Raw genomic sequence first — 23,140 nt, 5'->3', positions numbered from 1 at the left:
GTCAGTTTACAAAAACTGGATGTAAAGTTCATTCTCACATGTAAGAGTGCCTTGCTTCACATCAAAAACAATCAACAGCCAGTATTTACATCCTGAAAGAAAAATGTAAATGAAAAGTTTGATTAAGGGCGCAACAGTACGTACGTACTCGTGGCCAAAAACTTAAGTGGAGAGATTTTGACAGGAGGGGGAGGAACAGGGATCCTCTCCTTTGCTCCCACCTCTCTTAACTGCTTGTAATGCAATTCAACTTCCATCCTGCTAGAGCAGGACGTATTCCATACTTAAAGGACGATGGTTTATAAAACTTGTAGGAACAACTAGTACTGTACTGTAATTGTTTATAAAAACATGGAAACTGAAAATAAGTAGTCTTAGTGAATATCTAAGGAAGTCTTAGAACAAATGCAAAACTTACCTCAACTTATTTGAATATCCTAAAGCATGGCTATTTTGATTCAAGAGAAGATACAGCAGAGTAAAACCGTAATCTAATTAATTTCCCTCTCTCTCTGAAGTGGCAAGCTTTTTTATGTCTGAATGGAAGGGAGCAGAACAGTCTGGTTGGAAAGGCCCTCAATGAAACCTGAAATGTATGAAATTTAGAAAAAGTAATTAACAAGATATAAATGAACAGAAATTACTTTGCCCCTAACTTCATCAGATGTCATAACAATTATTTTTATACTACTAACTTTTTTATAGCAATTATTACTGTACTACAACTATCGGTACTAATAATTTAATAATAGCTTTTATCAATACTACTATTACATCATCTGATACCAATACTACAGGGTACATTACTAAATACAGTACAGTATTGGATTTGAGAAGTCTGCATTATTAATAATATGGTTGGCCAACTATTGTTTTATTTGTACTACTACTGACTATGGTTATAACTAATACTACTACTATTACTAACAACTATAGTACTGTATTACCCGTTTACATAGGTTCGTCATACGTCTGTTCCAACATTACACATCTTAAATGTAAAAGTGAAATAAACTGTATACATTATGATGTTTTATGCTATCCTATGGGTCTCAATGTCAAACCATTACAATAAATCTTTTTATGTATATTTATGAATTTAGTAAATATGCATAGATTAATTGTAAAATACTGTACTTTAGTGGTATACATTCAAACAAAAAATGTAATTACCATGTAAGTATGATGGAAAATGCTATGTCTGACAAGTGTTTGATTCTAAGGCATATAGTAATATACAGGTTTTAGGGGGTAACTTTATCCCAACCAAAGTAATGTTTGCTTCATTACTTTGTAATACTTAATTTCAAAAGAAAATTAAAGATTTTATAAGTAATTTGTATTTTTCCTAGCTATACAAATCTGAGTCCTTTAATAGGAATATGATTTCAGCAAAGCTGGAACTTGGCTGTTAAAATTTATAAAGAAGTATCTGTAGTTACTAACGGGTAGCAGGGAAGCCCCCGCACCTCCCCTGTTGGGTTACTGCATACCCACTTTGACCTTCACCTAGGGCTTGTAGGGTGACTGAGATTGTTAATACAGTATAAGAACTCAGGCTTGTAGTAAGGAAAAATGTCAAATTTTGAATTAATATGACACATTCGTAGATAATTTGTATTTTTCTTAACTATACAAACCTTAGCTATTTATTAGGGGTTATACTTTTGGCGGAGCTGAAATGATGAGCCATTAAAATTTAGTGAGGGTTAACTACCCACACCGCTAGTTAGCGGGGGTAGCTTGCTACCACTCCCATTCACACACCTGTGATTTAGTCACTTTGCTTAGAGGTAGGACTTCAAGGGGGATAGGGATGGCGGGCAAGTTTGTATAAATAGCTAAGGTTTGTATAGTTAGGAAAAATACAAATTATCTACGAATTTGTCATTTGTTCCGTAACTGGAATTCAAACCACGCTATTTATTAGGGGTGACTCACCCATTAGGAGGGGTGGACGTCCCTGCCAATCTGGCTTTTGGCTTGGCCTGGGGGCTCCTTATCTGAGTATGTTAGTACTCAAAAATAAGTTGTCCCTGCCCTCGCTAAAACCTCGCTACGCAAGGTACGTGGCCTACGCAAGGTGTGTGTTGAGACATGCAGAAGTGTGACAGTCTAGGTAAAGTTATTGCGAGTCTATGTAGGAAAAACCTGATGTAACCAAGACTTTCCCAATACCACCTAGCTAGGGTATGGGGACGCAACAGTATTAGCTTAATACTAGGTACGCAAGGGAGCATGGTTTACCTGCAGTGGTTTGAGGTCAGCTTATGCAGAGAACCCAGGATGCTGCTTTCCCCACGAGAGGGTAGGACGAAGAAAAGGATAAGAGCCAGTCAAATCTTTTCAATCACGCAGAATAAAACCGGGTAACAGTGCCCTCAACCTTCTGCTACTTGTCCAATAAGGAGCTTGAGGTATACAACCAGCTGTTGTGTAGCCAACACCGGACCGATAGAGATCGTATAGAGTTCCTGTGGGTCACGTCTTGCAGGAGAAAGGTTGTAAAAGTCACCTAGAGCATTCACATCCTTTCTTGTAAAACCTGCATCACAGTAATCTGCTAAGAAGGACCAGGGCATAGCTATGCCCCTGACACTGAGTTGTCACGTTGAGATGATGTTTCGGTGATCCTCCTCTAATCTCTCCCAGTGCTGATGACAAGAGAAGGGACCCAGATGGGCTGTTGCCCTTTTCTTTAGGTAAAGTCTCATACCTTACCCTGGGTACAGTAACGGATGATCTGGATCGTCCGTTCCCGAGTGGAGACTTGTGCAGGATCGTTGGGTATCGTGGTTACTTTGCAGTTGGAGAGTTGAATTTATCAAGATGTGCGAAGTTCTCCCTCGTAAGGGAGAAACAACCTCACACCTGGGGAGGAAACTTTCCCTCAGAAGAGAAGTTGTCCTATCCCTGGAGGCAAACCTCCTTTAGCATTCAAGATGATCTGACGTTCTGGTCATGTTGTCACGGGAGTACTTCTAAGAGAAGAGATGACACCGATGACGACATCCTCTGAGGGACGGCAGTGACAGCAGATTCCCCAGGCATGAACAAAACAGCTCTGCTTCGTCGGCACTCTTAATCGAACGAAGAAAAACTGCATAAGTTAACTGGAAAAAATTAAACTAATTATTTAACAGAAATTCCCTAGGGAGGAACTCCGAAGAGGAACCACGAGGGAACAATATTAAAATAAGTATTGTGCCCTTCCTTCCCCAGTCGACATCCACGGGAGAAGGGGGGAGCGGAGTAACTGTAATAAAAACAGAATTCAATTATTTAAATCAGCTAAGAATATTACTAATAGTGAGAACCACTGATCCTCCGAAGGGAAGTGTTCCCCATGGAGAAAAGCTGAAAAGTTAAAATTACAATTATAATTTCACTAAAAATAATTGAGACAAACAATCGGGAGAGCAACCTAACTCGCGCACGGGAAAGGAGCTTCCCCAATAGTACACTGTTGTTGTAAAGGTGAACGACCTCGAGAAGAGAAAGACCATAGTCAATCTCTGAGAGGCTACATTCCCTTCGCTCAGAAATCCATGTTTCCCATAGGAAAAGGGAAAATTGCAAAGACAATAGTTGAATGAAGAGGGTCCAGGCAATAACTATTCCCCTGCGGCGGTCGAGTTAATGGTTATATGACGACGGGAAGACCGATGGACTAGAGAGGGAGAGGTCGTTCCCCATGAAGTGGAACTGTGCTGGCCTTGCTAATCTACACAAGTGTCGTTGTCGTATATATATCACACACAGCACAAACACTGAAAAGGAAACTTATCACATTTCTATAAACATATATATACATAAACATCAAGAATGTTTTCATATATATACATGTATAAGAAAAAGTGAGTTAAAAGACAAAAATTAATGGCAGTCCAGAATAGGCGAGGAGGGAGAGAGGAAACAACCGCTCTCCATCCGAGCCAAAAGTAAAGTGACTAAATCACAGGTGTGTGAACGGGAGTGGTAGCTAGCTACCCACGCTAACTATCGGTGTGGGTAGTTAACCCTCGCTAAATTTTAATGGCTCGTCATTTCAGCTCCGCCGAAAGTATAACCCCTAATAAATAGCGTGGTTTGTTTTCCAGTTACGGAACAAATGTATTTTTCCGAACTATACAAGCCTGAAGTTCTTGACATAGAAGAAAACGGTGCAAGCTGACACACAGCTGTAAAAACTTTAACAAGGTGTCAACAACTGTACCGATGGTTACCGGTGATAACGAGAAGTATCAACCATGGCTCCCCCTAACTCACACCACTTTGATTGCAGACAGGACTTCCAAGGGTAGGTGATGGTGGGTAAAGTATGGAAAAATACAAATTGCTTACAAATTTGTCATTTGTTCCTAATCGAATAAAAATCTTAGCGCTTTAAGTAAATAACTCACACTGCGATTGGCGGAAGTCCTTTCAACTAGCTGAAATTTTGACCTGGGATCACTACATCCAAACAAAAGGCGTAAGGGATGAGCATTCTAACACCTTGTGAAACTGTGGCTCGATCATGCCAATGAGTAGATGGCCTGTGCATTAGTGAATCAAAAGTAAGAATGCAATTCACATTTCATGGGCCATGTATAACCAATAGGTTTCCAAAAATATGCACCAAGAGTACACAGACATCCCAACTCCCCTTCAGAAGGAGATTAGGATCGTAACACGAAAAATACTGCATATATATCCTAGCCAGGAGCAACATGGAGTTTACCAGCAGTAAGATTTCCAGCCAACGGGGTATTCGGATGCTGTTCCCTAAGAGAGGGGAAAATGAAAGAAAGAAACTGCCCGTCATTCCTTTACATTCATGACAGACTAACACCTTAACCTCTGCCCTTGAACGTCGGCTAATAGTTCTGTGAGGAGCTTAGGTAGCTAGTTCACTTGCTGAGCAGCTACCACAGGTTCTAGAGTAAACATATCTAGGGACCTGTGCATTATGTTTTGCTAGTGGGATATTAACATATTCCAACACTTCCAAACGCCCACTTGAAGCACCTGCATCACATAATAGTTCTTTCTGAATGGCATGGACAGGCTTATGCCTCTGACATGAGCTCTGGGTCTTACCCCTCTGTTGGAGAGGAGGGTTGATAACCTGGTCAATGACATGGCAATATCATGAGTGGATGGTATTTCTTGACCTTCCCCAAGCTGTAACGAAAGGTTTTGTCCTGGGGCAAGCTTCTTTAGTCAAGTTTCAGATAGCGTTTTCATAAGACACAAAAGCAGCTGACCAGGATATTGGTTACCTCCTGACACCTCAATTCTGATTTAAGGAAATTCCAAAGCAGGTTTTTATCACTGTGGAGTACTAAAAAACTTCAATAGAAATTTTCCTTCCCTTATTTGGCCCTCCGGTTGGTTTCCCCAGACTGTTAACCTTCCTATCGTGCCTAATGACTCCTCACCCATCGGTAGAGAGGGAGTGGTACTCTAGAAATTCTTCCTGGAAGAGGGCTCTCTTGCCAGCCTCAAGGAGACAAAGCAGACATTGTTACCTCTGAAGGGTTAGCATGTTCACGTCGGGAAAGGCTATGGACTGAAGAGAACTTGGTTTGATCGACATTCAAGGATGACTGTGTGAGGAAGTTCTATAAAGGTTCGACCGTGGTGATGGAAGTGTGTTTTTGCACAACCAGACAAATGTTTGCTACTTTATTACGTTTGCGTGCTAAGGCCCATGTGTAGGGCACGTGTGCACCATAGCACGTACACAGGAACATATGGAGTCCCAGGGACTGATGAATATTTCTTAACTGTCGAGCACAAGCACAGTGTGCAAGCGTGCTGGTGAGCACATACTAATTTGAGAATTGGCTTGAACAGGAGAGCACGCAGGGTGAACAGCAGAATGCGTTTATACCAAAGATCACTCATGATTAAACATCAAATGAGAGAGATTCCACAGGAGTGTGCACACATACACAGGAACAGATGAATGAGCACTAACAATGGGGAGATTATTGACAAAAGAATTTGAGCTAAATAGGGAGGAACCACTTACAATCTAGAGATCTCACCCCAGCAGATGGACAGGTGTCACCTCAAGATCCGAAGAGTGTGTTACATGGGGTGCAATAAGAGTAGTACTTGTGATCAGTAGTATAAGCACCAACAGATGAGAGCCCTTGCATGCGAACAGGTCTAATGTGTAGTCGCATTATCTCATTATCACTCTGGGTCGTCTATTCTTCATCTTCTAAAAAGTCACTGTGACTCTTGGGCAACTGTCTGGCGAGAGAAATGGTAGGATTTACATACTGTATACACAACTCTTATCAATTAGTCTCATACAGTGCTGTAAGGCTATTTAGTCCATAACAGGGACAAGAAGGACGGAGCCTCTTCCTCACAGTAGCCTACTACTTAGATTAAGACAATATTATTTGCCATAAAATCTTAATTTCATTCATTCTGTTTGACGGTTATTATTTTTAGTGTTCATTTATGTTTTTAAATTGTATTTAACATTTAATTTACTAATTTTGCCATTTTAAGTTATTGATTTACTTTGGTTTTCCTCTACTATAATAAAGAAATTAGAATAGATTGCAAACATTGGTATCTTAAACCCCTTTATTTGAAGATTCTGCATTAAACAAACCAATAATTCAGTATGGGTTAGTTGTACCCAAGATGTTGAAGAGAGTAACCTATTGTAGGTATAGGTATGTTGGTAAAAGCGAGTGTTTGCTTCTTTAACTTAGTGATTTGAGGGTGAAGATCCCTATTTAATTTCACTTCAATACATCACTGCTCCTATCCATTGCCTTTGTCTATATTACTGTAGTGTAAATGCCTGTCCAACATGTCGCTGGGGTCACTAGGACGGGTTCGAAATAGAGCCTAAGAGTGCAGATGGCCTTAGAATGACAAAGCCAAGGTAGACTGTCAATTGATTACTTATTCATGCAGCAAGTTTTTAGGTCTCTGGACAGAGAACTCTTTCCTATAAAGAGTGAAGGTTCATGAAATGCATCACTAAAGTTATTGCCAGGGTTCTGTGCCCTCTAGTGTTAGTGCTCCTATCCTCCGCTGTTGATCTTTGCTACTTGTTGTAGGGAGACTTATCTGGACCAACGGCCCCAACAAAAATAGATTCTCCACATAGATGACAGTTTAATTTTGTGAATCATAGGAAGAATGGCAAAAGATGATAGAAGATTTGAAAAGAGGAAGTAGAAATGTAGGACTGCAAATGAATAAGAGTAAAACCAATATTAAATGAAAATGCTGAGAAAACAATAAAGGTTATCAACGAACTTCTAGATTGTTAATGGTTATTCGTACTTGGGACAGCAGTAACTGCTTCCCCAAGACATGAGACCGAAATTAAAAGAAGCTAGGCATTGGATGGAGCGTTCTTGGCAAACGAAAACTTTCTCTAAAACGAAAAGTATTCAATGTGATGGTCCAATCAGATTAAATTTACGCATTAGAAACTTGGAACCTTCCTTTAACCTTTGAACATAAGCTAGTTAAAACTCATAAAAAGCAACGGAAAGAATAATGATGGGAATAATACTAAGACAGAAAAAGAGTAACAAGGATATTTTAACAATATTTAAGAAAAAAATGGACAGGGGAAGGACATGAGCGTAATGAATATGATAGATAATAAATGGACATTGAGAATAACAAAAGCGGCCCTTAGGGATTGCAAAAGCAGCAGGGGAAGGAAGAGAAGACGATGGATAATGACCTGAGAAATTTGTAGCCACCCATTGAGATACTACCACTAGAGTGTTATTGGTTCCTTTGACTGGCCAGACACTACTACACTGGATCCCTCTCCCTGGTTACGGCTCATTTTTCTTTTGACTATACATACACCGAATAGCCTGGCCTATTCTTTACACCTTCTCCTTTGTCCTCATACACCTAACAACATTAAAATTACCAAACAATTCTCCGTTCAAGGGGGTTAACTACTCCTCTGTAGTTGTTCAGCGGCTACTTTCCTCTTGGTAAGAGTTGAAGACTCTTTAGCTATGGGAAGCAACTCTTTTAGGAGAGACACTCCAAAATCAAACCATTGTTCTCTAGTCTTGGGTAATGCCATAGCCTCTGTACCTTGGTCTTCTATTTTCTTAGGGTACAATGCTCTTGCTTGAGGGGGTACATTCAGGCACACTATTCTATTTCTTTTCCTCAGTTTATAAAATAAAATTTATTTTGAGGTTGTTATTGTTCTTAAACTTCTTTTGTAGTTTATTTACTTTCCTCACTGGGCTATTTCCCTGTTGGAGCCCTTGGCCTTATAACATCCTATTTTTCCAACTAGGGTTGTAGCTTAGCAAGTAATAATACCATAAACAGACGGGAGTGTAAGGACATGTACGAGGCCTTTATCCTTTAATTTAGTGAACTAGTTACGGCTGATGATGATAAAATAAGTTATGTCCCGTCCTCCATCAGTCAAACAATCGATTCATCAGCACTATTCCATCTTATAGCGAATTCCAGTTTCGCTAGAAATTGATGTATCATTAACCAATAATACTGATAAGAACCCTTTCAAGAATAAGTAATAAATCAAATCATTCAGAAATAACATTCTTCCCCTATAAAAAAATCATAACGCTCAAGTCTCGCTACCATCCTTAAGTATGAAAAAAAACTTAATTATTTCAACTTTTATTCGCTACACAAACATTAACCTCCTCTTTCGTTCGCTGGCACTCCCTCTCTGAGAGATTTAGTAAACCAAACCAAAACTTAAATGTTACAATTAAGATTAAAAATAAATCTCCCCATTCCTTACCCCTTACTAAGCCAAATCCTCCTACACAATCATTCAATAGACCAAGTTTTTGGGCTCAAGCCATGACGTGCTGATGGAAGGTTCCTTCAGCAGCTTCTTAGGGTATATTTGACTACAGTAGATATTCCCAGAGAATTAAACTAAAGGTTTCACAGAATTCTAACTTCTGGCACGAGTACCCATAAGGTTTCCTTTTAGGATATCGTATACTAACAGGGGACGTATGCTTGACACGCCACATAGCTATCTGCACCCCACATTGCGTTTACGCTTCGAGGGGGTAGAGTGGCAATTATGGGAGGAGCCATTCCAAAACTTCTCCTCCTACGCTACTGTTATAGTACCTAGCGATGTAAAACGGCCGCCATATTGGCCGACATCACATCCGTCCGCGCCAAATCCATTCCACTTCTGTAGCCCATCCTAGGAGTTGTGTTTTCCCAGTTTTCGCTTATTTTCTGCATCATGTCGCAATCTTCGGCCTCGCCTTCTTCTGGAAAGTTGAGTACCATATTCTTGTATTGTTTAAATAATCTTCAGCTGTAAAGTAACGATTACTTTTCCTTAAATCTTGCGTTTTGTGGCGTAGCTGTGCCTTCACCGGAGGCGTCATGTTGAGACGCTGTTGCTCGCCTAGCATGCTTTATTTAGTTAGCCAGAGCAACGTTCCCGGTCCCTTAACTAATCATTATATTAGTTAGTCTTCATTGCTAGGAATTAGTTATATTATGCTGTTAGTATTCGCCTTCGGCGATCATGTTAGCCGAACCCTAAGCTAGCCTGCTGGCCTAGCCCCTAGGCAAGATGCCTAAGTGTTCATGTTTACTTTTTGCATGATATGATAGTGTTCCTAGTGTTATGAGTGAAATGAAGATTCAGGCATTATACATACAAGTTTCAGTGATTGCATACATGATTTTTCGCCTTCGGGGAAGTCTATAGGGGTTTCGATTTTGGTAGTCGTCTCCCTGGCACCTAACCTATGCTAGGGCTCTTATATGCTTCCTCATTCCCCCCCCAGGTTACCTATCTAGGCAATCTCCTCCCTCTGAGGTAGCCTAGGCTACACCCTAGCCTCCCTATCCTCGATACTGTCGTATAGATTAGGCTAGGACCCTTCTGCCCCTTCTCCTGGCCATAGATGTGCACTTTGAGTTTGGGACAGACCCTCAGAGTATCAGTCGTTCGCCTCCATCCCTCCTTTAGGGGAATGTACTCCCCTTCTGGTCCTTTGGAGAACAAAGGGGGAGGGCTTAGCCCTGCCCCCTAGTCCACACTTGGTTGGGTTACGAGCCCTCCTCCCTGTGGCCTAGCGACTTGTCCTTCCCATGCTTTACCTAGCCTGGGAGACTGGTTCTCCTAGCCTAGGTTAGGCAGCCATGGGGATTCTGCTTCATTATAGTTCAGGAAAGGACACTAGTGCTGTACCTACTCTGGGCTATCCTACCCTAGGCTGGAGAATGTACTCTTCCGGCCTAGACAGGCTAGCCCTGAGCAGAATCCCCTTCTATGGGGTATGCAGTAGGGGACTTCGCCCCCTCCTGGATCCCCTTCCTCTTGGGCCCCTCTCCCCCTCCCCACTCTATCCCTTTGTGTTGGCCTGCCATCACACCCCTCTCCGCCGGCCTACATTCCCGCCGTGTGCCGGCGACCTGTAGGTCCGGCTCGGTCCCCTCGTCGGCTAGTCCGTTCTGCTACGCTTCCCTCTTATAGTTGATCTATGGGGTTGCCATTGCTGGTTGGTCTGCCGGCGGAGGACCTTCCCCTCTTGAGTGTTCCGCGGCCCTCTCTTGGGCCGCCACCGGCAGCCCCTTGCCGCCGGATGAAAGGCTTCACACCTTCTTTCATTTGAACACTCCTTCCAGAGGTGAAAGGGTTTGGGTACTGAGTTACCCTTTCCCTCCTTCCCCTCCCAATCTTTTTCTCTCTCTGTCAGTGCTGATCCACTGCCATCCCTCTCTCCCGGCGCCTGCCGGCGGTAACTCCGACTTCCTACCTGTCTCATTGAATGCAGACAGTGTCGGCATATCACTGCCGACTGGCCGCCGAGGGGGGGAGGGCCGCCGGCTCGCCGGTGCCCATCCACTACCAGTACCATTGTCAGGTCAGTATCCTGTTGGTATACCGCTGCCGGCTGTCGGAACCGCCGGCATGCCGGCGATCTGCCATCACCTTATAGCGTCACCCTTTTACCTTGCCACTTAGACTGCTGGCTTAGAAGGGTTACTTCCTGATGGAGATCCGCCGGCGACACTCAGGTACATTATAGTGGACAGTCACTTCTTACTCCTGCTGGCCTGGTGCCGGCAGGGATTATTGTGCAGCTATGGATAGTAGCCAATACTCTTATGGTATTGTGATACCGTAAACTGAAAACTATTGTGTATAGTTGTACAGAAAATAATCTTCCAGCATATTCTGTGCATCCATGTGCAGTCTTTTGCCGGGACCTATCCTATAGGAGAGGGTTTCGCATACCCCTCCTTCTCAATTAATTGAATGAACTCAGTTTTTCCCTCCCATCTTCCCTGATTCTCTGTAGGAAGACTAAGCTTGGCTCATCCCCCACGGGTGTTCCTCTTCCTCCCAGGGCATACTCAGCCCTCTGGAATTAGTTACGTTGAGAGGTCACGGCAATGGACTGGGCGGGATGCACGAGTATGTGTCTTCCCTACCTTCCTTTCTAGCTTAACTATCCTAAGCTTATACATGGAATCTTATATTATAAATAATTAAACAGTTCTAATCTAATATTAAATTAAGTCACTCTCGTATTGACTTTCAAGTACTCATAGCCTCTTTCTTTTACAGGAGGAGTATGTGAAGTGTGAGAGCGCCTTCTGCAGCGTTCGTCGCCCAGACTTTTATGGTCACCGGGCATGCCGATCCCACGCCGGCTGTTCCACCTTGAAAGGGGACCTTCGCTATTGGGACCCGCAGGTCTGCACCGTGTGCAAGAAACTGCTGGATGAGGCGTTTGACAACCCTCCGTCTACGGAGGTTAGGGACAAGGCCCGAGAGACCCTGTGCAAGTGGGTGCGTGGGTTTCAAAAGAACGCCACAGGGCCCTATTTCCCAAGCGAGAGGATGAGAGCTATGCTCTTCCCCAAAGCATCTGCGGATGCCGTCATCCACAAGGACGAGATCCTGTGCGTCCAACTAACGGTCGAGCTAGATGTCTCAGCCGCCCTTACTCAGTGCCACCTCGACGAGGTGGAGAGGATGTTGGAGGTCTCCGACGACACCTAGAGGATGTTGGAGGTCTCCGACGACACCTAGAGGACCCTCATGGAAGGGGGTCAGGAGTAAGAAGAGGACCTTGTGGAGTCCCCGGATTCTGAGGGCGAGATTGCCCATACACCCTCTGTGGCTTCCGTTGCGACCTCGGAGCCAATTCCTTCCACATCGGCCACTCCAGTACCCGCCCCAGCAAGTTCCCAGGATACCTTCCAGGTCTTGATGGCATTCCTGGATGAAAAGCTCCGCCAGGGGCAGGCGGTCATCAAGAAGGAGATACTGGGCTTGAAAAAGGCGCCCAAGGAGATTTCCGTCAAGGATCTCCCCGAGTGCTCGGTGACAAACCCCTGGTGGCATGCAAAATATATGCCTATCACCACTGGACGTATCGTGATTAACGCTAAGCTAGGTGCCGTTCCCCTTGAAGAGGTGGAATTCTACCCTAGCTTTGAGGCCTATCCGGACTGCTTCGTCCGTCTGAAGTCTGAGCCATCCTCCAAGGAGGAGACCGAGCCGAAGGAGGTAATCATGCTAGAGCACTCCAAGGCTCAGGCTCTGCTGGCCAACTGCCTCAAGAGCAGGGGCTACACCAATTCAAAGGTGCCAGCCCTAAGCAAGAAACACCCGTCATTTTTTGCTTCCCCCACCATGGTCTTCCCCTTTGCTGAAAAGGCCTTGACCGCTGTGTTAAAGGCGGTGGAGGAGAACAAATCCTGCCCTACATTGGAGGAATGTAGGCCTCTCTCCCTCGCCCTACCCCCGGACGGTAAGAGCTGGAAGGACATCCAGCTAACTTTCTCGGTTGGGAAGCTGGAACCTGACGTCGCCGGACGTCAGTTCAAAGAGGACCTTCCCAAGCTCACGGATTACCTCCTCCGTCGGGAATTGGACACCAAAGAGAGGCTGGCTGCCTTTCTGTCTCTTCAGGTGGTCCTTGAGACAATGTCCTCCGATACTCGGGTCCCCACCGTCTACATGGTCCTCGCGAAAACCCACCTCGCCAACTTGTTGAAGGACCTATATAGCTTCATCAAGGCTCGGAGGGCATGTAGAGAGTTCGTGTTTGCGGACGCAACCGTTGGACACGAACCCTGGAAACTGATCTCCTCGAACATTTGGGGCAAATATCTCTTTCCCATGGATCTGGTGAAAGAGATTGTGGACAGAGCCTCCACCGAGAATAGGAACTTTCTCAATAAGTGGGGCTTGTTGCGCAAAAGGAAGTCTTCTCAGGATGAGGGCCCCCAGCCTAAGAAGAAATCCGACAAGTCACGCCCCCAACATCGTCAGGCTAAACGCCAGTTTCCGGCTCCCGCTACTCCTCAATTAGTGGCTCAGCCACAACAGACCTTTCAATTGGTCTCGCAGCCGGTGGTGTCCCAATCACTAGTTTTCACCCCAGCCTACGAAAGGCAGACCACTACCTTTCGCCCCAAGAGTAGAGGCTCCGGCAGAGACTCCTTTCGACGTCCTTCCAGAGGGAAAGGAGGAAGAGGAGCAGGCGGCCGAGGTGGTAAGCCCTCGGGAAACCAGAAGCAATGAAGTGCTTCCGGTGGGAGGAAGACTCCGCCACTTTCTGGATCGCTGGATCTTTGAACCTTGGGCCCACAGCATCGTCAAGAAAGGACTGGACTGGAGCTGGATATCACCTCCACCAGTCCTCATCATTCCTTCCAACAATCAACCCCCTTTCTGGAAGAATATGTTCGAGAACTCTTGAACAAGAAGGTGATCAAGAGGGTAAAGTCCATCAGGTTCCAGGGAAGGCTATTCTGCATTCCCAAGAAAGACTCAGACAAACTCAGTGTCATTCTGGACATATCCCCCCTCAACAAGTTCATTGTGAACAACAAGTTCAAGATGCTGACCCTTCAACATATAAGGGCCCTACTGCCTCACAAGGCTTAAACGTGCCTACTGGCACATTCCAATGAATCATCAAGCTTCCTCCTACCTAGGATTCATGCTTCAAAGAAGACAATACGCCTTCAGGGCCGTGCCCTTCGGCCTCAACGTGGCCCCAAGAATCTTCACGAAGCTCGCAGACACGATGGTCCAACAACTACGTCTTCAAGACGTCCAGGTGATGGCCTACCTGGACGATTGGCTGATCTGGGCGACATCGCCGGAAGAATGTTTGCGTGCCTCCAAAAAGGTGACCCAGCTCCTGGAACATCTGGGTTTCAAAATCAACACCAAAAAGTCTCTACTGTCTCCAGCTCAGAAGTTTCAGTGGTTGGGAATCCACTGGAATCTTCAGTCACACCATCTTTCCCCCGCTCTGAAGAAAAGGAAGGAAATAGCGGGATCTGTCAAGAGACTTCTAAAATCCAAATGGATCTCAAGACAACAACAGGAACGAGTACTCTGCTCCCTGCAGTTCACCTCAGTGACAGACCCAGTGCTAAAAGCACAGCTAAAGGATGCATCGGGAGTCTGGAGACGAAATGCATCCATCGCTCGAAGAGATCTCAAGAGGCCCCTATCAACCAGGCTTCGTTTACTCTTAAAACCCTGGTCGGAGACAAAGAACCTAAGAAGATCCGTTCCTCTACAACCACCACCCCCGTCGATCACCATCCACACGGATGCCTTACTGGAAGGGTGGGGGGGTCACTCCCACCAACGACAGGTTCAAGGAACATGGTCTCCCCTATTCAAGAAGTTTCACATCAACATCTTCTTGGCCATGGCGGTTCTTCTCACCTTGAAGAAACTGTCCCCTCGTCCCTCGATCCACATCCGCCTCACCCTGGACAGTGCTGTGGTGGTTAGATGTCTCAACCGTCAGGGCTCACGATCGCCCCATCTCAACCGGGTGCTATTACCCATCTTCCGCCTTGCGGACAGGAAAATATGGCACCTCTCGGCAGTTCACTTACAAGAATTCCGCAACGTGACGGCGGACGCTCTATCACGGACAAGCCCAATACAGTCTGAATGATCTCTAGACGCAAGATCATTCTCCTTCATCTCCCATCAGGTCCTGGAACTGCAAATCGACCTCTTCGCGACGAGCGACAACAACCAACTTCCTCTTTATGTGGCCCCATACGAGGACCCCAAGGCGGAAGCGGTGGACGCCATGTCCCTGGACTGGAACAGGTGGACCAAGATTTACCTGTTCCCTCCAACCAACCTTCTGCTAAAAGTCCTCACCAAGCTGAGAACCTTCAAGGGAACGGCAACCCTAGTGACTCCCAAATGGCCGAGGAGCAATTGGTTCCCTCTCATCCTAGAACTGAAGCCCAAGCTAATCCCCCTGCCGGACCCAGTTCTCTCCCAACAGGTCCAGAAGTCGACTGTCTGCGCTTCATTAAGGAAAACCCGAGACCTTCATCTCATGATTTTCTCTCACTAGCTGTGAAGAAAAGATTTGGAATATCAAAGAGGTGCTTAGACTTCCTAGAGGAATACAAAGAGTCTACCAGAAGGCAATACGAGTCTTCCTGGAAGAAGTGGGTGTCCTTTGTCAAGGAAAAGAATCCTTCGGAAATCTCTATGGATTTTTGTATGTCCTTCTTCATTCACCTTCATGGACAAGGCCTAGCAGCCAACAATTTCCACTTGTAAATCGGCCTTGACAAGACCATTACTCTATACCTTCCAGGATGATCTGTCCAATGAAATATTTAACAAAATTCCAAAAGCATTTACTAGACTCCGTCCTGCACCTCCACCGAGACCTATCTCCTGGTCTCTCGACAAAGTGCTTCATTTTGCCTCTAGCCTGGACAATGAATCTTGCCCTCTGAAAGACCTGACCCAAAAAGTTATTTTCCTTTTCGCTCTCGCTTCGGGAGCGCGGGTCAGCGAAATAGTGGCCTTATCTAGAGAGGAGGGCCAGATACAGTTCGCCGAGACAGGGGAACTTACCCTCTTCCCTAACCCAACGTTTCTGGCAAAGAATGAGTTCCCAACCAAGAGGTGGGGCCCTTGGAGAATCTGCCCACTGAAGGAAGATGTCGCTCTATGCCCAGTAGAGACACTTAAGGTCTATCTTCATAGAACTTCAGACTTGGGCGGAGGACAACTCTTTAAAGGCGAAACGTCAGGAAGTGATTTGTCACTCAAACAATTACGGGCGAAGATTACCTATTTTATTTGCAGAGCGGATCCTGACAGTACACCCGCTGGTCATGATCCTAGAAAAGTCGCCTCTTCCCTTAACTTTTTCCAAAGTATGGATTTCGAGAGCCTCCGATCCTTCACAGGCTGGAAATCCTCGAAAGTGTTCTTCAAACACTATGCGAAGCAGGTGCAAGAACTCATGCGTTTTGTGGTAGCTGCAGGTTGTGTACTAAAACCTGCTGCTTAACACTGTGAAGGACAGCGAGTTATTCGGGACACTAACTCAACGGGTGCCTGTGTTGACCCTTGTGTGATACATAGTGTTTTAAGTGCCACTCAGTGTCACTAGAGACTGTTTCCTTATTAAGGTGAAATGACATAGACTCGTACACGTGTGCCACATGTTCATTGGACATGAAGTGTATTTCAGATTTCAAAGACTATCCAGTTCCACCGGAACTTACGTGTGTTGTGGCAAGATCTTCTTTTCAGATTTCACACCTTCGTCTTCGACAATCTCCAGCCTATGTCTGTATCCAAATATTTTTATGCTAAATAAGTTGTTATCTTATTTCATTTTATTGCGAAATTCTTCCAAATAAATTGAAATTTCGCTATCAAATGAATCTTATTTTGCCCTACTATAACCAAATATACTATTGTTTTAGTGTTTTAATTATCCTAATTTTATCAGCATTATAATTCATCTTATTAAACTGCTCCTAGTGGAGATACTCACCTAAGAAATGTGATATTTTTGTTCCTACAAAAAGTACTTATCTCTCAGGACATGTCTATGAGACCGTCAAGTCCCTCGTCCAAGGCTGAGTCTTCTTCCCAAGGTGACTTCAAAATCTTCCTACGTCCAATTAGGACTTCCCTGCCAGGGGGGCAGGAAGCCATGTAATAGCTTATGCCATTGGGAGTGACATGTAACGGAGATGTCACGGTCTCTATGGTCATTAGACCAAAGGAATATTGTTTGGAAGTCAAAGGCACTATTGAATTGGGGAAAAAATCCATGATACACTAATTCCCTGGTACACTTCCATCAGCACGTCATGGCTTGAGCCCCAAAAACGGATATTGAGCGAAGCGAAAAATCTATTTTTGGGTGAGATAGCCATGACGTCCTGATGGACCCGCCCGAAACTCTCTATTCTGACCTGTCAAGCCTCTCCCTTTCTTATTGTATCTTGGAGGCTGGCAGATACGCCGGGTGGAATGGATTTGGCGCGGACGGATGTGACGTCGGCCAATATGGCGGCCGTTTGTCTACATCGCTAGGTACCATAACAGTAGTGTAGGAGGAGAAGTTTTGGAATGGCTCCTCCCATAATTGCCACTCTATCCCCTCGAAGCATAAACGCTATGTGGGGTGCAGATAGCTATGTGGCGTGTCAAGCATACGTCCCCAGTTAGTATACGATATCCTAAAGGGAAACCTTATGAGTACTCGCGCCAGAAGTTAGAATTCTGTGAAACCTTTAGTTTAATTCTCTGGGAATATCTACTGTAGTTAAATATACCCTAGGAAGCTGCTGAAGGAACCTTCCATCAGGACGTCATGGCTATCTCACCCAAAAATAGATTTTTTGCTTCGCTGAAAATACGTTTTATAGTCGTGAACAAGGTCTTCGATTGACTGGATCTTCACATACTCTGTTTACCTCTAACATGTCACTACCATTCATTGTATTATTAAGATTTCCATCCATACTACTATCATCTAGTTATTCTAATACTTAAAATCTCACTTATTTGCGCAAGGAATTCACACACTTTATCCACACTGTTTGCATTGAATTCATGCAGGAGAATTCAACTAGCTGAAACCTCTTAATATTTAGTTATCTGAACATCCTGGCTTACTTAACCCATTCTTCTACGTACGCTTACACATGCAACATACCCATCAACACCATATTCAGTACATATAGCAAATTCCTTTTTGCATATCCTTATATAATGGTCAGCCTTATTACCTCTGCCAACGAAGTTGGAGGAAGGTTATGTTGTACCCCGTTTGTGTGTTTGTTAGTTACCACCTTCCTGGCCACAATTCTAATTGTAAAGTAATGAAACTTGCAGGGATTAACCATTATGTAAAAAGCTGGAAATTATTAAATTTTGAAAGGTAAAGGTCCAATGTCAAGGTCACAGTCAAGCAAAATGTCCAATTCACGGAATCAGCCATAGGTTTGGACATCGTCGTCTCAAGAGACTTCAAACATGGTTCATATTTGAGTGTATGAAAATCCATGCCAATTAATACATGTTAGGGTCGAAGGTCAAGGTCGAGTCCATGGCCAAGGTCAAATTCCGGTATCAACCATCCAGCCACAAATTTAATCGTAAAGTAATGAAACTTGCAGGGATTTTAAACTTATGTAGAGCTGGAAATTATTCAAATTTGGAAGGTAAAAGGCCAAGTTCACGGACGAGCAAAACTTCCTAAGTTTGGACACTGTTGTCACAGACTTCAAACTTGGTTCATATTTAAGTGTATGAAAATGCACTACAATTACTTGTTAATGTCAAAGGTCAAGAAATAAGCTGCCGATGCGGAGGTCTGCGCTCTACTGAGTGCCCCTCTAGATATAATTGTTATTATTACTTCGTTGAGGGCAGACGTATCATCATGCATGTTTTGTTCTTGCAAAATTTTGTTGATGGCAATTTTTAAATCTCGTGGAGGGACAGAAGTCAAAAATAAAAATAAAGGAAAGTTGCCTTTTGTGTGGATCTCCGGAGGGAAATTAAGAAAAAAATATTCATGATGAATATTTAAAAAATGGAGAAAAACTAAAGAATTGAACCGTCAATAAGTGAACACTTTAGCGAACATTAAGGGAGAATAACTGGTAGCCTACTTGGTATTTGCCGGACTCTGACTGCGCAGATACAATCACCTGATCCCAAAACAAACTTCTATTTCTTCTGCATTTACAGTTAATTCATAAAACAATGATAATACAGTTCATTGTGACCTCCAATGAGCATTTAAAAAAATTAAAAAAAATGGCACCTAGTACTGCATGGTTTCCGATAACACTAACTGTAGTTTTTAGATGATTATTATTTGGACTTTACCTTCACGAAGTAAATTGCGCACTTGGAGGACGGCTCTTTGAAATGGTTTTAACCATGACCAGTTACCCAGTGATCTTCTAGATCATAACACTCGTCCATCCAGCAAGGGTCCATCTTGTTCTGGGCGGCAAATGCTAAAGGACATCCAGTATCCTGTGACAAAAACATACTGCCCTGAAAAGAAAAAAATTAAATATACCAATTATAATAAAACTGCAACAGAACCTTCATTATTTAATTAATGAGAAACTTGTTATTTAACATATTGCTTGAAGTAGATGTTAAATAGCTTGGAATGTGATGAAGTTTTCTTAAATTTTATTCCTACATATAAATTGTTTGCATTATTATATAAGTGCATATAAAATGGTTCATATAGTTACTTGCAAATTATAGTTTAAGATTATAGTTAACATTATTACGTGTTAATTTTAGCTTCAGTCTCTGTAAAGACTTTAAATTTTACTTCTTTTATTCTTAAAGGTGTGAATATATATATATATATATATATATATATATATATATATATATATATATATATATATATTCATATATATATATATATATATATATATATATATATATCATATATATATATATATATATATATATATATATATATATATATATACACATCAGTGATTTCTGCCTGCATAAACGGTTGGTCACGAGTCGATAGACAAAGTTATCTACTATTTACAAGTGTATTAATTTAGTAAAATTAACTTTCTATATCAACTTAAAATCAACAATTACAGAGTTAAATACAATAAACAAACGTTTGTTTTGGGGTCAGGTGACTACAGTACATCTGGAGACAGAGTCCGGCACAAGGATCGCCGAAATCAGTGTTTGTGTGTGTGTGTAGATGAAGCCAATATGGCTACGAATAATGTGCCAAAAATGGAGAGAGAACTTAAGAAGAGAGACCTCATTTCTCTGCAGAAGAATGTGGAATCAATCAAGTTAACATTTCCCTCTAATGGGCGATGGGCTCCAAAAATCGAAAATGACACACCCTGACAAAGTTAGGGAAAAGGAAACTAGTAATTAAATCAGCTAAGGCATCAACTACAATTATTGACAGGAAAATGAGGTTGAAAATGGATTTAAGGATATACCAATTCTTAACACTAAAAGATCAGAAATCGATGAAGCAGTAAACAAGATTCAAACCATGGTTGTCGACATCGGAACGATGAAAATTGAAACCTAAAATAATGAAATGCAATGTACACAATGATGAAGACGAAATATTAAATGCTTTGATTCCAAGAAATTTTTGCCTGGAGCAGATTCAAAATGTAAAACAGATAAGTCTGGTATTCAAGAAAAGTACTGGAGGTAGAACTACCTACTATACTTGTGGTCCTGGTGTTCGGGAAGACCAGTTTTGTAGTTAAATGGGTTTTACTTGATGTGGACTATGTGTTTGTGCTTTTATGTTGGTTTAGATTGGCGATTGGCAATTGGCATATTAGATGAGTTTGAAGGGAAATGGTTGCTGGGATTCTTCATAATAATTATGATATACGTAAGTATGACATTTATAAAACTAACACTTTTGTAAATTTCTAAAATCTTTTTTCAAACAATCATATATTTAAACTATATACTTATAATTATATCAGTTTATTCATGTAATAATAAGTTAACATATTTAGTACATATAAATATGTAGAGAATATATACATTATGATATACATAATATATACATACAGATTTACATTAGACATCCATAGCATTGCAAAATAACATGGATAGTCCTAGACATAACATAGCAAAATCAAAATCTTAACTCAACTCCTGCCAGACACCGCATGACAAGAAAAAGATAAGAAATTGTTTTTTACCTAAAAATGTTTACTCAATGTATAATGGTGGTTAACACTTCTTAACTTCGCTCCTGTCTGACACCGCATGACAGGATGAAGATAAGAACTTCAATGTTTACACAAATTATCATGACAGATCAGCTTCTTATCTTGACCCTTGTCTGACACAGCATGACAAGTTATAGATAAGAAGTTACAATTTTTGTTTCATTTAGTACCTGTCTGACACCGCACGACAGGTTTAAGATAAGAAGTGGAACTTTAATCTTAGTAAATGCAAAACTAGCAATTAGAAATCAAGTACCTTTTTAGTTTTTCTTTTCCTCTTTTTGTTACATGTATCACTACATACCCAACCAGCCAAATCAATATCATCAGTGTTTTCAATATTCTTGCATCTATAATGAAACCATGTCAAACATCTTGTACAACTTAACATATCAAAACATTCAGGTAATGAGCAACAAAATAGTTCAATTTTGGCTGAGAAAATACACAAATCCTCACACAACTTTTTATGTATTTTTGGGAAAGGCCTAAATTTTTGTTTTTGTAAGCATTCCACCAAATGTTGTCTTAAAGAATTTTGATCAAATTCCCAATTTATTGACTTGCCTTTAAATAAACAATCAAGACCACCCTCACAAAATTCCACCAAATAAGCAACTGCAAAAACCCCACAATCAACTGATCCCTTCTGTTTTTGCAAATTTGGAATAGCAATTGAAATTGAGTCCTTGTCATAACCATAGAGTTTCCCAAGCTGCATAGAAAGTGAATGATTTAGAGAATTTTTTGATGCCAAACTATCCAATAACAATATCTTCTCATTCTTACCCATTTTCTGGGAACATGATGCAACCCAATGATTATCCCCATCATGATGAATTTGGCTAGTAGGTTGCGACGGTGCCGAGAGAAGGTTGTGAACTCAAAGGCAGTGTGAAAGCAACTGAGTTAGTTTATTAAAGAACACTCTCCTTTATATACAAAATCTCAAAGAAACAAGAATTTTCATGTTCAAACACTGACACTGTTACAGAGGAAAAAAGCAGACATGATTTTTCAGGTTCTTTTTAGTGCGAGGGGAGAGCGAAGATACAAGCACAAAATGAACTATGTACGATCGTGTGACACACGGTTGGTGCAAGGTGCACTGCGAGATTCAAAAGGATTTAAATAAAACCATTTTAGCTTTTCTTTATCAATTTTGCCAATAGTGTCCACGTCCAAAGGATTTTCAACATTATTTACTGACTTTGGATCTCTAAACACAGGTGTAAGAGTTGTTAACTGAAAACCATTAATGTATTCATATTGTGTTTGCATAACAGCATTTGTTAGTGTCATGCAGTCACTATCTAACTTTTCACCATTTAGAACAGTGGCATAAATATCAGTTGAATTTTGAGATTCTGTTGGTGTTTCTGTCAATGATTTAAACTCAACTGATTTACCTGGAGTTTTTGAATGGGTTTTTTTCTAACTTTCTTATTTTTTTGGGAGTTTGTTTTGGAGTAGATGCCAAAATGGAATTATCTCCTACGGGTTCATTTTTTGAAGGAGTTTTTAGAATAGATTTCTTTGGAGTTTGGGACAATTGAGGAATTCCATTTAATTTTCTTCATTGTGAATTTGGAGTTTGGTTTGGAGTAGATGTCAAAACAGAATTGTTATGCAAAGTTTCATTCAAAGTTTCATTCAAAGTTTCGTTCATAATAAATGAATCAGGAGCAGGTGTAAACTCATTAATTCTAGGAGCCTTGCAACCAGATTTTTTTTGTCATTTCGCTTTCTTGATTTTCTAGACAGAGCAGTCAGATTTTTTTTTTTTTTATCATATTTTGCTTGAAGACCTAAACTCATTTTTACTGCTATGATTTGATAACATTCAGACGATGAAGGACAGTTGCAAGATTCCTTAGGAGTAATAGTTACTGTATATTTATCTCTTCTAACACCCTGAACTACAAAGCAACCAGCATCAGGCACATGAAATATACCCTTATTTTGAATAACTGTTTTAGCCAAAGACTTCTGAGGCAAACGTCTATGACAAACACTGTTCATTCTCTTTGTTACCATCTGCTTCTAAATGGCCAACGTCATCATTAACTATGCAATC

The 23,140-nt window shown here is 42.0% G+C and overlaps 1 long non-coding RNA gene across 3 annotated transcripts in view; it reads right to left on the bottom strand.

Annotated features, from left to right (window-relative positions):
- Positions 1-23,140, bottom strand: part of LOC137637946 (uncharacterized) — a 183,981-nt gene that overhangs the window by 2,293 nt on the left and 158,548 nt on the right. Inside the window, exons 2-3 of one of the 3 annotated variants that reach the window (XR_011043828.1) lie at positions 19,181-19,354; positions 419-586 (exon numbers count right to left, since the gene is read on the bottom strand). This is a non-coding gene — a long non-coding RNA (uncharacterized lncRNA). Of the gene's footprint in view, positions 1-278; positions 587-19,180; positions 19,355-23,140 lie in introns of those variants that run through there. The other 2 variants (XR_011043829.1, XR_011043827.1) reach the window with 2 other exon arrangements.

The sequence above is a fragment of the Palaemon carinicauda genome, chromosome 3 (assembly GCF_036898095.1).
Source record: "Palaemon carinicauda isolate YSFRI2023 chromosome 3, ASM3689809v2, whole genome shotgun sequence".
Taxonomy (NCBI): Eukaryota; Metazoa; Arthropoda; class Malacostraca; order Decapoda; family Palaemonidae; genus Palaemon; species Palaemon carinicauda.
This window is presented reverse-complemented; position numbering and strand designations above follow the sequence as displayed.